The sequence below is a fragment of the Pteropus vampyrus genome, unplaced genomic scaffold, assembly GCF_000151845.1.
Source record: "Pteropus vampyrus isolate Shadow unplaced genomic scaffold, Pvam_2.0 Scaffold4, whole genome shotgun sequence".
Taxonomy (NCBI): Eukaryota; Metazoa; Chordata; class Mammalia; order Chiroptera; family Pteropodidae; genus Pteropus; species Pteropus vampyrus.
In genome coordinates this window covers 7,278,159-7,289,703 of record NW_011888785.1, presented here as the reverse complement: position 1 = coordinate 7,289,703, position 11,545 = coordinate 7,278,159, and the positions used below count along the sequence as shown (strand labels likewise).

Genomic DNA, 11,545 nt, shown 5'->3' with positions numbered 1-11,545 from the left:
TCATTCTAATTTTTGGAGCAATTTATGAACATCATCTTAGAATCAGGCAACTCTAACCACATCGTTCAAAGCAAAAACAAAACAAACAAGAAACCACTGGGGGTATGCTACTTTTCAGTTCATGTGAGCATTTAGAAGAATATATATTGGTTGAAAGATGACTAAACTGAAATTTGCTTATGGAATCATAAATATCCAATGTCTCTTAGTAGATAACTGTTATTTCTTTTTAAAAAGAAATTAATTTTTAGTAAAGCTTTCAGAGAGTATTTAATTTGTAAATCATCTCTCCCTTTGACAATTGCCTTTCCCAGATCTCTAAACAAACCTATGAATTGTTAATTTCAAGACTGTCTCACTCTCCGTTAACTTTTCCCAGCTCTGAGAAAGTGCTCTTCACTAAAATTCCTTTTTCAAAATGGGATTCAATAAAGGCAAATGCAAAACAGTTCATATATGACAGGAAAATCGCAAATGCAAATATGAACCAGCTGAATTGCAGATGAACACCTTTAGAATAGTTCTTAGAAAGGTCAGGCTTTCTCTTCAATTAATTGATGTGCTAAGGGAGGACAAAGGAGAGCTGGAATGCAGGATTTCAGAATGAAATCAGTTCTGAATAAATACAAATTTCATAGCAGAATCATATAATCCATGGACCATGCTGCCAGTAGCACCTGTATGAATGTGACAAATGCAAGGTTGTTTAAAACTAACTCAACAAAAAAATTTTAAAGCTCTTGGACACTTGATGGGAATAGATTCCAGCTTATAAATTGCTTTTATCTAACAAATGATATTCAAAATAACTGCTTATAAAATGTTTTATATGATTTTATATTTTCTTAATGTTTTATGTATCCACAGCATATGCACCTTCTGAGGTAGCTGTTATAAATATGCAATTTTATAAGGAGAAGTGTTTTTTATTAAATATAATGGTCAGAGAAATTAATCTAGATTATAATCAATTAAAAAATTTTTTGGCCATCAAGAGATTTTATATATTGGTCAATTGTTTATTACCCTAGTTTACCATGGAAAATTGAGAGAAAGGACCGTAGCAAAGGAATAATGGAGAATGAAGAAGATAATATGAATGTGTCTCCCCAAATACTGGTTATCATGGTGAAAATATTTGAAATATAAAAAGATCCATATTGCTGCACTAGAACAGAATATATTTTGGGCATATTCATACATCCTTTGCAAGACCATAGGCAAAAAACAATAAGTATCTATGATAATACAAAAAAATGATTGTCATTATACTTTTTAATATTTTTAGTCTATCATTACACAATTAAATTTGTCATGTAAATATAATCTTGCTGGTTATGTGTATGCCAAATTATTGTCTATTATTTGTTCAAGCATCTTTAATTCAACAAGCTCATTCAGAGAAACACAATCATGACAAAATATTTATTAAAACAGAATTTTTGGAAAATGAACACTATGACTAATTGAATTTTATTTTAAGAATCAGATTCTGTAGAGGTCTACAGTATTTGGAAACTCAGTTATCAGATCCTTTTAAATGTCATCGTTCAATATATATAACTCAGTCTCAGAGAGGTAACTTGAGACACTAAACTATAAACTGTACAAATCTCATTTTCTTTCCCCTCACTCAGAGTCATGGCACTGGCTTATGGCATTTAGAATTGAGACAAAGCTTCTTCACCAGTACCTAGAACGGAAATAGTCTCTTAGAAGCCATGGAGCAAAGTCCATTTACTGGGCAAAGTCATGTGTTATACACAAAAGAGGTGACAATTCCAGAAGCCAAAGGCAAAATTGATGTGCAGGTCAAAAAACTAGTATTTTAGAAGCGATGGAGATGGGATAAATCTCGTGCATTTAGATACCTGTGATGTGCAGAAGATGAGTGGGAGGGTGATGAAGCTGGCAGGGGAATGCCACACAGGTAGCACTGACATTGGCTTTCATGGCCTAGTGATTGTAGATGACGCTGGAGGCTTTAAAAACTATGAATGGTGTGGACAGTGGATGGCAAATCTAGTTCTTTGCTTTTTCTATTTTCAATACTCTTACAATCTTATTTCTTATTCAAAATACTGCAACAGTCTATTGAAGATATGTCTAAGTAGAATCATTACTTACTTGCTGGGGTACACACAGTATGAAGACATACATTTAATAGTTATAAGAGTAGTTAACATTTGTTGAGTGCTTAGTGCAACCTAACCATTGAGTTAAGCACTTTGAGCACCATATCTAATTTATGAAGTAGTAACAATTTATTTACATTTACCTGTGATGTAACTAAAGTTCAGCAAGGTTATGAGAACATTTCTCTGTAATAAAGGAAGCTCGTTTTAACACATAGGTAATTATGCCCTCTGCTGGTGGTTAGAAGTTTCTTTACCACCCACCTTTTGAAGCGATGATGTAAACATGTGGATTAATTATGCACTGCTTTTATCACTGTGATTTGCTGACCCTCAGGTCAGAATTCTACCAAGAAGGCTTTGGAAATATGAGATCACTTAGAGAATAAAGGTTATACAAAGTTAGTTCACAGGAAATGACGTTCAAGTCTAAAGAAATTGACTTCAATGGGGCTTCGGGGTGGGAGGGTGGTAATAAAGAAGGAAGGGAAGATATTTTTAAAGTATCTTGGAATTATTATCAGGAAAGAAGTGTACTGAGGAAAGAGCCACAGCTGAGGTTGGATATTTGTGGCAACAATAGAACATAGTTGTCTGTCGCAAGGATGTGACTTTTGCCATTAGAAAAAAAAAAAGGAAATAGTAGTAACCTAATACAGATTTATAATCAGATTTTTGGCAAAACTGAATAAGAGAGTGAACTGAATAATGCCAATGAGGCAAGTTTTCTTAGGATGTAATTGGAAGACCTAACCATCATTCAAATCTTTGGCTTTGCATTCCCACAGTTTCATTTGAAGGACACCAGATTAGAAAAGTAGTACCTCCGATTTTCTTCCTTAGGGGTAAAATCTAGTGTAAGACTCTATTTATGATCCAAGACTTTGCAAAAGATCAAATTTCTCAGTATATGTTCCTATCTGCAAAATCATCTGGAGGAGGTATTTAACATCATCCCCAAGGAAATTCTAAGCTTTGTGGTAGGAAATATAAGCTCTCTTTATCAGCTGTTCCTCATGCTACCATCATGTCAGCAGAATTTATTACACGGATTACAGTAAATGGATTTCTTATAATCATCGACTGGAATGAATTGATCAAAAACAGAAGGCTAACGCCAATACAACTCCCTTTAATATGTATCGGGATGTCTAGATTTTGTCTGCAGGTGGTATTCATGGTACAAAGCTTTTTCTCTGTGTTTTTTCCAGTCTTTTATCTGACAAAAATTTATGATGCAGCAATGATATTCCTCTGGATGATTTTTTTAGTTCTATCAGTCTCTGGTTTGCCACCTGCCTTTCTGTATTTTATTGTCTCAAGATTTCAGGCTTCACCCAGTCCTATTTTCTTTGACCGAAATACAGGATCTCAGCGTTAATGCCTTGGATGCTTCTGGGAAGCCTGCTGGCCTCCGTGAGCACTGCAGCTCTGTGTCTCTACGTAGATTACCCTAAAAACGAAGAGGATGATGTCCTCAGAAATGCCATGCTAATGACTAAAATCAAGATAAGGCCCATTAACGAAGTGCTTCTTGTCAGCTTGACACTTGTATTTCCTCTAGCCATATTTGCAATGTGCACTTTTATGTTACTCATTTCCCTCTAGAAGCACATGCTTCGTATGCAAAACGGATTTGGTTTTAGAAATACCAGCACAGATGTCCATATAAACGCCTTAAGAACAATGGTAACATTCTTTTTCTTCTTTATTTCTTATTTTGCCACCTTCACAACAAATAACGACATTCACTATTCCTTGCAGAAGTCAGCGCTTCTTTGTGGTGAAGGACATAATGACAGCTCATCCCTCTGGCCATTCTGTTATAATAATCTTGAGTAGTTCTAAATTCCGACAACCATTCAGGAAACTTCTCTGCCTCAAAAAGAATCAATAAAAAAGGAGGACCAACGTAAAATACTTTTATTTTCTTCACATGTAGTTTTATTTACTTTATATGTATTTTATGTGTCTCTCTCTGGAAATGTCCTGCCCTTCTTCCACCCCAGGACATGTGACACACTCATTTTTATGTTGAATGGCTAGGCTATCTCGTTTCCTAGGGCTTGTGTACTTAAAAATATTAAGATGGTAGCACATTTATATAACTAGTACTTTCATTGGAGCAGCAGTTGTGTTAGAAATCATAATAAAATACAAAGACTTCATTTGGCTGACCAATGTAGTTCTGTTATGTCTCCCCAGCTAACAGAATTTTCTGGTTTAGGGATGAGGAAAATCATATTGATTTAGTCTAAGACTTGGAACAATAAAATAATATGGCTATTTGGAACAATAAAATAATATGGCTATTTTCAAAAAAATTTTGAAATTTTTTTGGAAACTTTTTCAAAGAGTCATTAGTGTAATTATTGTTAAAATGCAAATTATATGTTGAAAGAGTGTGTCAAGGCAATGTGCCCAGATATACAGGGTGGTGTCTTATTTTGCTTTTGATTTATTACAAGTTTAGCTTGGAGAATGCTAAAGTGCAAATAGAGCTGTATATATGCATATACACACAATCCATTCTTTATGAGATGAAGACATATTTTTCAACCCCATGCAGTGTTAAACTCATGCCCAAAGAGAATTGAGGGAGGTTGCTGACAATGAAGACCCAGCAGGAAAACATTTAACTGTTGTCTTAACCTCTTAACTGGTGTCTGAATTCCCTCCAACTGGGAATCTTGTCTGGAGCTTGACAGCAGCAAATGACTTACAGATCTAGGGAAAAACTTTGACATTTGTTGCTATATTTTAATGGTTTCTCCTGTTTACGGATCTTGAATAGTCTTGCTTTGGGGAAGAAAAATATTTTTTGCAATATTTCACATCTCAGGATATGTATTTGAATCTGTGAAATTCCCATTGGCTCTTAAGCAAAACAAAAAGATGTGTAGTTATTTTAATTGTAAATAAATTGTAATTAAAGTGGATTAGAAGTTGCCAGAATGAAAAAAGAAACTAGATGTGTGTGTGTTCATGTATGTGTGATCTTTTTTTTTACTTTATAAAATATTTTCACACACATGTATGTATGTATCCCATTGTCAGAACATTTCATAAAGCAGGCAGTAGAATTATCTCAACTTTACAGTTGAAAAGTCAGATTTGGAAAGGTCATTATCCATGGCTAATGTCACTCAGCTACACTGTGGTATAATTGGAACTCAAATCTGAGTCTTCTGTCTCCAAAGCCAATATCTTCTCTGTTTGTTTGTTTGTTTCCATTATTCTTTACAGCAACTTTGGATTCTAAAAGTCATGACAAAAATGACGTTCAACCTATGACCTATGATATCCTGTGACCTTTTTCCTCTATGTTCCTAGAAAGTCGACTAAGAAATAATTCACAAATCTCTAAATTATTCTATGCTTATATCCCTTTTAAAAAATCTTACTTCCCCATATGGTCTACTATAAGTTTTTCAACACCTAGTTTCATAATAGTATAATAAAATAACCATTTTTTTCTTTAAATCATCTTAAAATCATTAATAGATTTTGTTTTTGCTTTTCAAAAGTTTTATAAGAATTTCTGTAGTTCTACCAGTATTCCCAAGTGCAATGTAATGTTAAAGTTTCTGTAATAATTTTCATCATAAAATTACATAAAGGAAAAGCAATTATGTGCTACCAGATATTACAGCTTTGTCATTTCAACAAGTTTTTAGAAGGTACCACCTCATTTCCCACTGCCAGTCTTCTCATTGTTCTGAAATGTAATTCATACGGTTTTATGGAACTAAATTCATGTAAAATAACTGTTGTTTTATTATCTTTTCATTTATCTCAAGCTTCAATTCATTTGTAATCATCTTTGTTATTTTCAGTTTGCAAATGGTTCCCTTTCATAAAAAAGGACATAAAATAGAAACTAAGCTTTTTAGCTACATTATGGCATCTGTTATTCCTTCTGTTCAAGTAAAGAAACTTTCTTGTTCTTTTTTTCTTATTCTGGGCATAATTTAAAACAGATTTTACTTCATTATTAATTTATAGAGTGTTACAAACTACAGTTACTGGTCATATGATAAGATTGTTGCTACAATGAATTTTAAGTTAATTTATTTGTATAAATATGTTATTCAAGTAGCTTTTTCAAAAGTGTACATATCCCTTATTACCTGAAAATATAAAATTCAGAGTGTTGAGGTTTTTATTTGCCATAAGACATTACCTTCCCAAATTTGTGGAAACTGAGTATCAGATCCTTGCTTATCTCATAGATACTTCATCAAATCACCCGAGGGTAGATTTTTGGATGGTTCTGTGTAGAACTTGAGTCATTTTACCATGAAATAATATTTCCCTATAATAAAATTCTGGAAAGGCAGTCATGAAAGTGTTAAAAAGAATTCTGATATTTTTATGCTGTTCACCCAGCAAAACCACCTTCCCTCCTCCTTTTTGTTAAGAACTCCGCTATCGTCAAGGATCAGAATTGATCTCATTTGCTTTAAGAAATCTTCAGAGATGTTTTTAAACTTCCGGGATCTTTAATTTCTCATGAAAGAAATTGTCAGGACTGATCACTTGGCATTCAGTACCTCGTTTTGTGATGTATTCTTATAGATTTGTATGTTTTCTAGACAATTATTTATAATTTTCTTAAAATCTGGGACTATGTTATATGTATTTTGACATTCCAATCAACTAAATATTAGTGAACTCACCATTAATAGACACTTGAGCATAGGCTTTTGAGAAAAAAAATCACATGAATTCTATGAGGGGTGAGGGGGGCGGAGAGAGAGAAAGGGAGAGAGAGAGAGAGAGAGAGAGAGATCAGAGAGCATAAAGATAGATTAATTTTATTTCCAAAACTGTAAGAAATTGAGTAAGCTCAACTCTACTATCATTTCCATGAGGAAAAAATATAATAAAATCAAACACTAGAAGAACCAATACAGGCAAATTTATCTTCGTGTCTCACCTTATAAACTGGGATAAAATTATAAGTAATGCACTGCCACCCAGTGGCAAACTTTCCTTTTAAATAAAATAATAGTTAAAACAGTCAAAAGACTCCAGCCATTAGAAATCTTTTTCAGAAACTTTTGTACCCTATTAGAAAAATATGAGGAAAAGAGAAGTTCATATTCAAGTCGTAGAAGATTTTGAACAAATGAAAGTAAATAACTAGCCCAAATCAAACTGTAAATTAAAAAAAAGAACAAAATTATTTATGACATTTATCAAATAGCTGGAAACTTAAATTTTGCCTGGATACTGAATGTCAATGAATTGATGTTCATTTGTTTTAGATGTCACAGTGGTGCTGTGCTTATGGTTTAAAAATAAAAGTGTTTTTATCTTTTAGGGGGAAATTTTAAAATGATTACTGATAAAATGATATGCTGCATTAAAATAATATTAAGAATGGAGGGTGATAAGTTAGAGTTATATTTAAAGAATTCAGGCTAAAAATTTATCATTTTTAAATATAAAATGGAGATTTGTTATGCAATTCTGAATGAATATATCCTATGCTTAGACCCATAATTCAACACATAAATATGCCTCTTGCTAAGTAAAGAGAAAAGCAATAGGAATGATAATACCAAAAAGAAAAGCTAGAAAAAAGAATAAATTTATTATAATGGGAAAATATAAGAAATTGGTTAAGAGTGTGGCCTCTGGAATCAGATGATCCCTTTTCTCTTACTCTAATAATTTTGGACAAGTTATTAAACCTCTTTCCTTATTGATAACATGGCATAGCAATACTACTTATATGATTATTTTAGGTAATGAAAGAGACACTTATATACAAAGTGCTTACAACAGGGTCTAAAATATCAAGGTATTCAGTGAGTATTAACTCTTATGAGCTATTAGGATAAAAGGCAAAATACAGAAAGCCTCAGTCCATAATCTTCTTTACTTGTTCAGGGCATCTAATCACTTCTATTTATGGTAAATAAAATACGTTACCTTTTGGAGATAAGGGGAGGTCAATTAAATATCAGATGTCATTAGTTTAGTTAAATATTTCCCTAGTTACAGGTAGAATTACAAGATTTGGGTGAAAAAAGTTCAAGGAAATGAGGACATTTTAGTTGAATTAATTTTTTTCTATTTGAATTGGACACAGCGTGATATAAATTGTACAACCACCAGGTGTCAGTATAGTTACAAATTGAACCTTAACTGAAGACTCTTGAAACTAACTTGGCCTTACATTGTATTTAAGGAGTAAAAAATCCTGTATTAGAGTTTCCTTTTTTGGGACTTAATATCTTCCTATTGGCTTGTGGCAAGACCTACAGTCATTCACTAAGGAGTGAGCCCGATTTAACTTCTGGCCAGCAAAGTTTTTGTTAAGAAATCAAAAGTTTTATGGGAGCTCTGTCGCAGGTAACTGCTTTTCTCTTGCTGCTTTTAAAATTTCCTCTTTGCCTTTAACCTTTAGCATTTTAATGATGGTGTGTCTTGCTGTGAGCCTCTTTGGGTTCATCTTGTTTGGGACTCTTTCTGCTTTCTGGGCTTGTATGTGTATTTTCTTTGCTAGGTTAGTAAAGTTTTCTATCATTATTTCTTCAAATAGGTTTTCAATTCCTTTCTCTTCTCCTCCAGGCATCCCTGGTATGAGAATGTTGGTAAGCTCGATGTTGTCCCAGAGGCCTCTTAAACTATCCTCATTTGGGGGGATTCTTTTTTCTTGTCGCTATTCTGATTGGGTGTTTTCTGCTACCTTATCTTCTAAATCACTGATTTGATCTTCTATTTTGTCTGATCTACTGTTGATTCTCTATAATGTATTTTTCATTTCAGTTATTGTAGTCTTCATTTCTCACTGGTTCTTTTTTATGTTTTCTCTCTCCATTTTTATGTTTTCTATCTCTTTGTTAAAGTTATCACTGAGTTCGTCTACTTTTCCCTTAAATTCATTGAGTATCCTTATAGCCAGTTTTTCGAACTTTCCATTGGGTAGATTGCTTGTCTCCATTTTGTTTACTTCTTTTTCTGGAGCTTTGTTCTGTTCTTTTATTCGGGACATATTTTTTGTCTCCCCATTTTGGCTACCTCCCTATGTTTGTTTCTATATATTGGGTATTAGGTGGTCTTCTGTAGTAGATATCCTCTGGGGCACAGTGGTGCAATCTCCCAGGTCACCTGAGTAGTGCGTCCTTTGTGTGGGTTGTGTGTGCCCTCCTGTTGTGGTTGAGATTTGCATGTTAGTAGGAGGGATTGACCCTTGGGCTGATAGGCTGGTGACTACAGTGGAGGGGTTGTTGTACAGGGGCTGACCCTACAGATCAAGATTCGCTTTAGCAGGGCTCTTGTGCCTGCCCTGTCTGCCCTTTGGATGTGTCATCCTTGGACCTGGCCCTGGGTAGTATTCTGGTTTGGACATACCAGCCCGGGGCCTTCTGGGAGGGGCCCTGCTTCAAGTCAAGTTCAACTGCCGCCTGTGCCCTGACTAGGGCCACCTGGCATGAGCCGCCACCTGCACTGATTGGGCTTTTAGGTGCTTCAAGAGGCCAAGCCACAAAACGAGGCCAGCTGTTGCTAGTGACAGGCTTAGAGCTGTTCGGCAAGAAATACAGGGCATGCAGAGGCCAAATGCTGCTTGTTTGGCTTTTGTGAACATTTGAGAAATGTTAGGAAAGTCTGCAGCATGAGCCAAGACAGGCTATTTGAATGAAAAAGGCATTGGAAGCAGCTTGGGTGAGCCCAAAAGTTGGGTGGGTGTGTGGGGGGTCTGTGTTACCCAGGTTGATGAAGACTCAGAATCAGCAGCCACCTGTGTCTGCATTCAGGCGGGGGAGGGCTCAACAAAGAAATGATGGATTCTGCCAGCACTTTTGCCTTGGGAGAAAGCCATTGAAGCCAGATATCTAAGTTATTGCCCCAAAGCCAGACATCTCATTTCCTCCCTGTATGTTCCTGGCACCTTTCAAGCTGCTGCCCCAGCTCTGGAGATCAGAGTGAGTGAGTTCATCAGCAAGTAAATTCACGTGCAAGCCCTTTAAGAGGATTCCTGGGACTCCAGCTGCCCTCCATCTCACTCAACCACAATCTCCAATGGTTTTCACAGATGGAAGTTGTGAAGACTTTTCTTCCCAGAACTGGAACCCTAGGCTGGGGAGCTCGAGTGGGGATAGAACCCCTTGTTCCTTGGGGTACCTCTACAGCCACAATACCTCTCTTGATTTTTAATTATTACATGTGAGTGTGGGACCAGCCCATTTAGCGTCTCTGCCCCTCCTACAAGTCTCAAGTTGTCTTCTATATGTCCTTAGTTAGAGGACTTCTATTCAGCTAGTCTCTAGACGATTGTCAATGATGGATGATCTGTAGTTTAGTAGTAGCCATGAGAAGAGGAAAGCACAGCCTTTACTTACTCTGCCATCTTGACTGGAAGATCCTGAATTTTCTTTTCTCATTACAAAGATACTTGGTATGGTGGATGAAGGCTTTAATATTGTGAGGAATTTTCTCCAAATTTACTCCAGCCTCATTTGGAGCAGCCCATTTTGAGTGAACTGCACTTCAGTAAGAAAGCCTAACAAAGAGACTCTGTTGTACATTCGTAAAAATATATTGAAAAACATACTTTTACCATGGTTCAAATGCTACCCTGGACTAACAAGGTTACTTTCTAGCCTTGTATGTCCAAGCAGACCAAGATTGGCATTTGGCATACAGAGCAAGCTTTTTTAATTAAGTTTATTGGGGTTACATTGGTTAATACAATTATATAATTTTCAGGTGTACATTATAATTTGATATCTGTATATTCTATTGTGTGTTTACCACCCAAAGTCGTTTCCTTCAGCTACCATATATTTGATCCTCTTTACCCACTTTACCCTCCCCCTAACCCTCTATATTTGACTCCTTTTAACCGTCTACCTCTCCTTTCCTCCCCCACTCCCTACCCCATGGTAACCACTAGTCTGTAGTCCATGTCCATGAGTCTCTGTTTGTTTGTCCTATTCATTTATTGCTTTTAAGTTTATATCCCACATATAAGTGATATCATATGATTTTAAACTTTTTCTATCTGGCTTCAGAGCAAGCTTTTAAAGTAAAGATTATTAAATAGCAATTTTAAAAAGATAAGCAACAATTAAAGTTAATACGTGTTTGCTTTCACTAACTTCCTTTGTACCATCTTCTTTAAGAGACACAGGAGGAAAGGAGATGTGTATAGAGCATTTATGAAGAGTGTAAAAGTTTACCGAGACACGCAAGAACAGGTGGACAAAAATTTTAAGATTCATTATTGAACACTTATATTAACTTGTTCAGATTACTATTCAAATGTTTTCAATAATATGTACTTTATTCTATAGAAACTCTACTGTTGTGAGAACTGCAAATAAAGTATTTGCACGGCACTTACACCATTTTTAGTGGAGTTGGAAAGAAACCAGTCTCTTGATCAGATAATTATT

General features: G+C 35.2%; 1 pseudogene; it reads left to right on the top strand.

Annotated features, from left to right (window-relative positions):
- LOC105295075 overlaps positions 1-4,032 on the top strand; it is a 9,532-nt pseudogene extending 5,500 nt beyond the window's left edge.
- Positions 4,033-11,545: the final 7,513 nt, after the last annotated feature.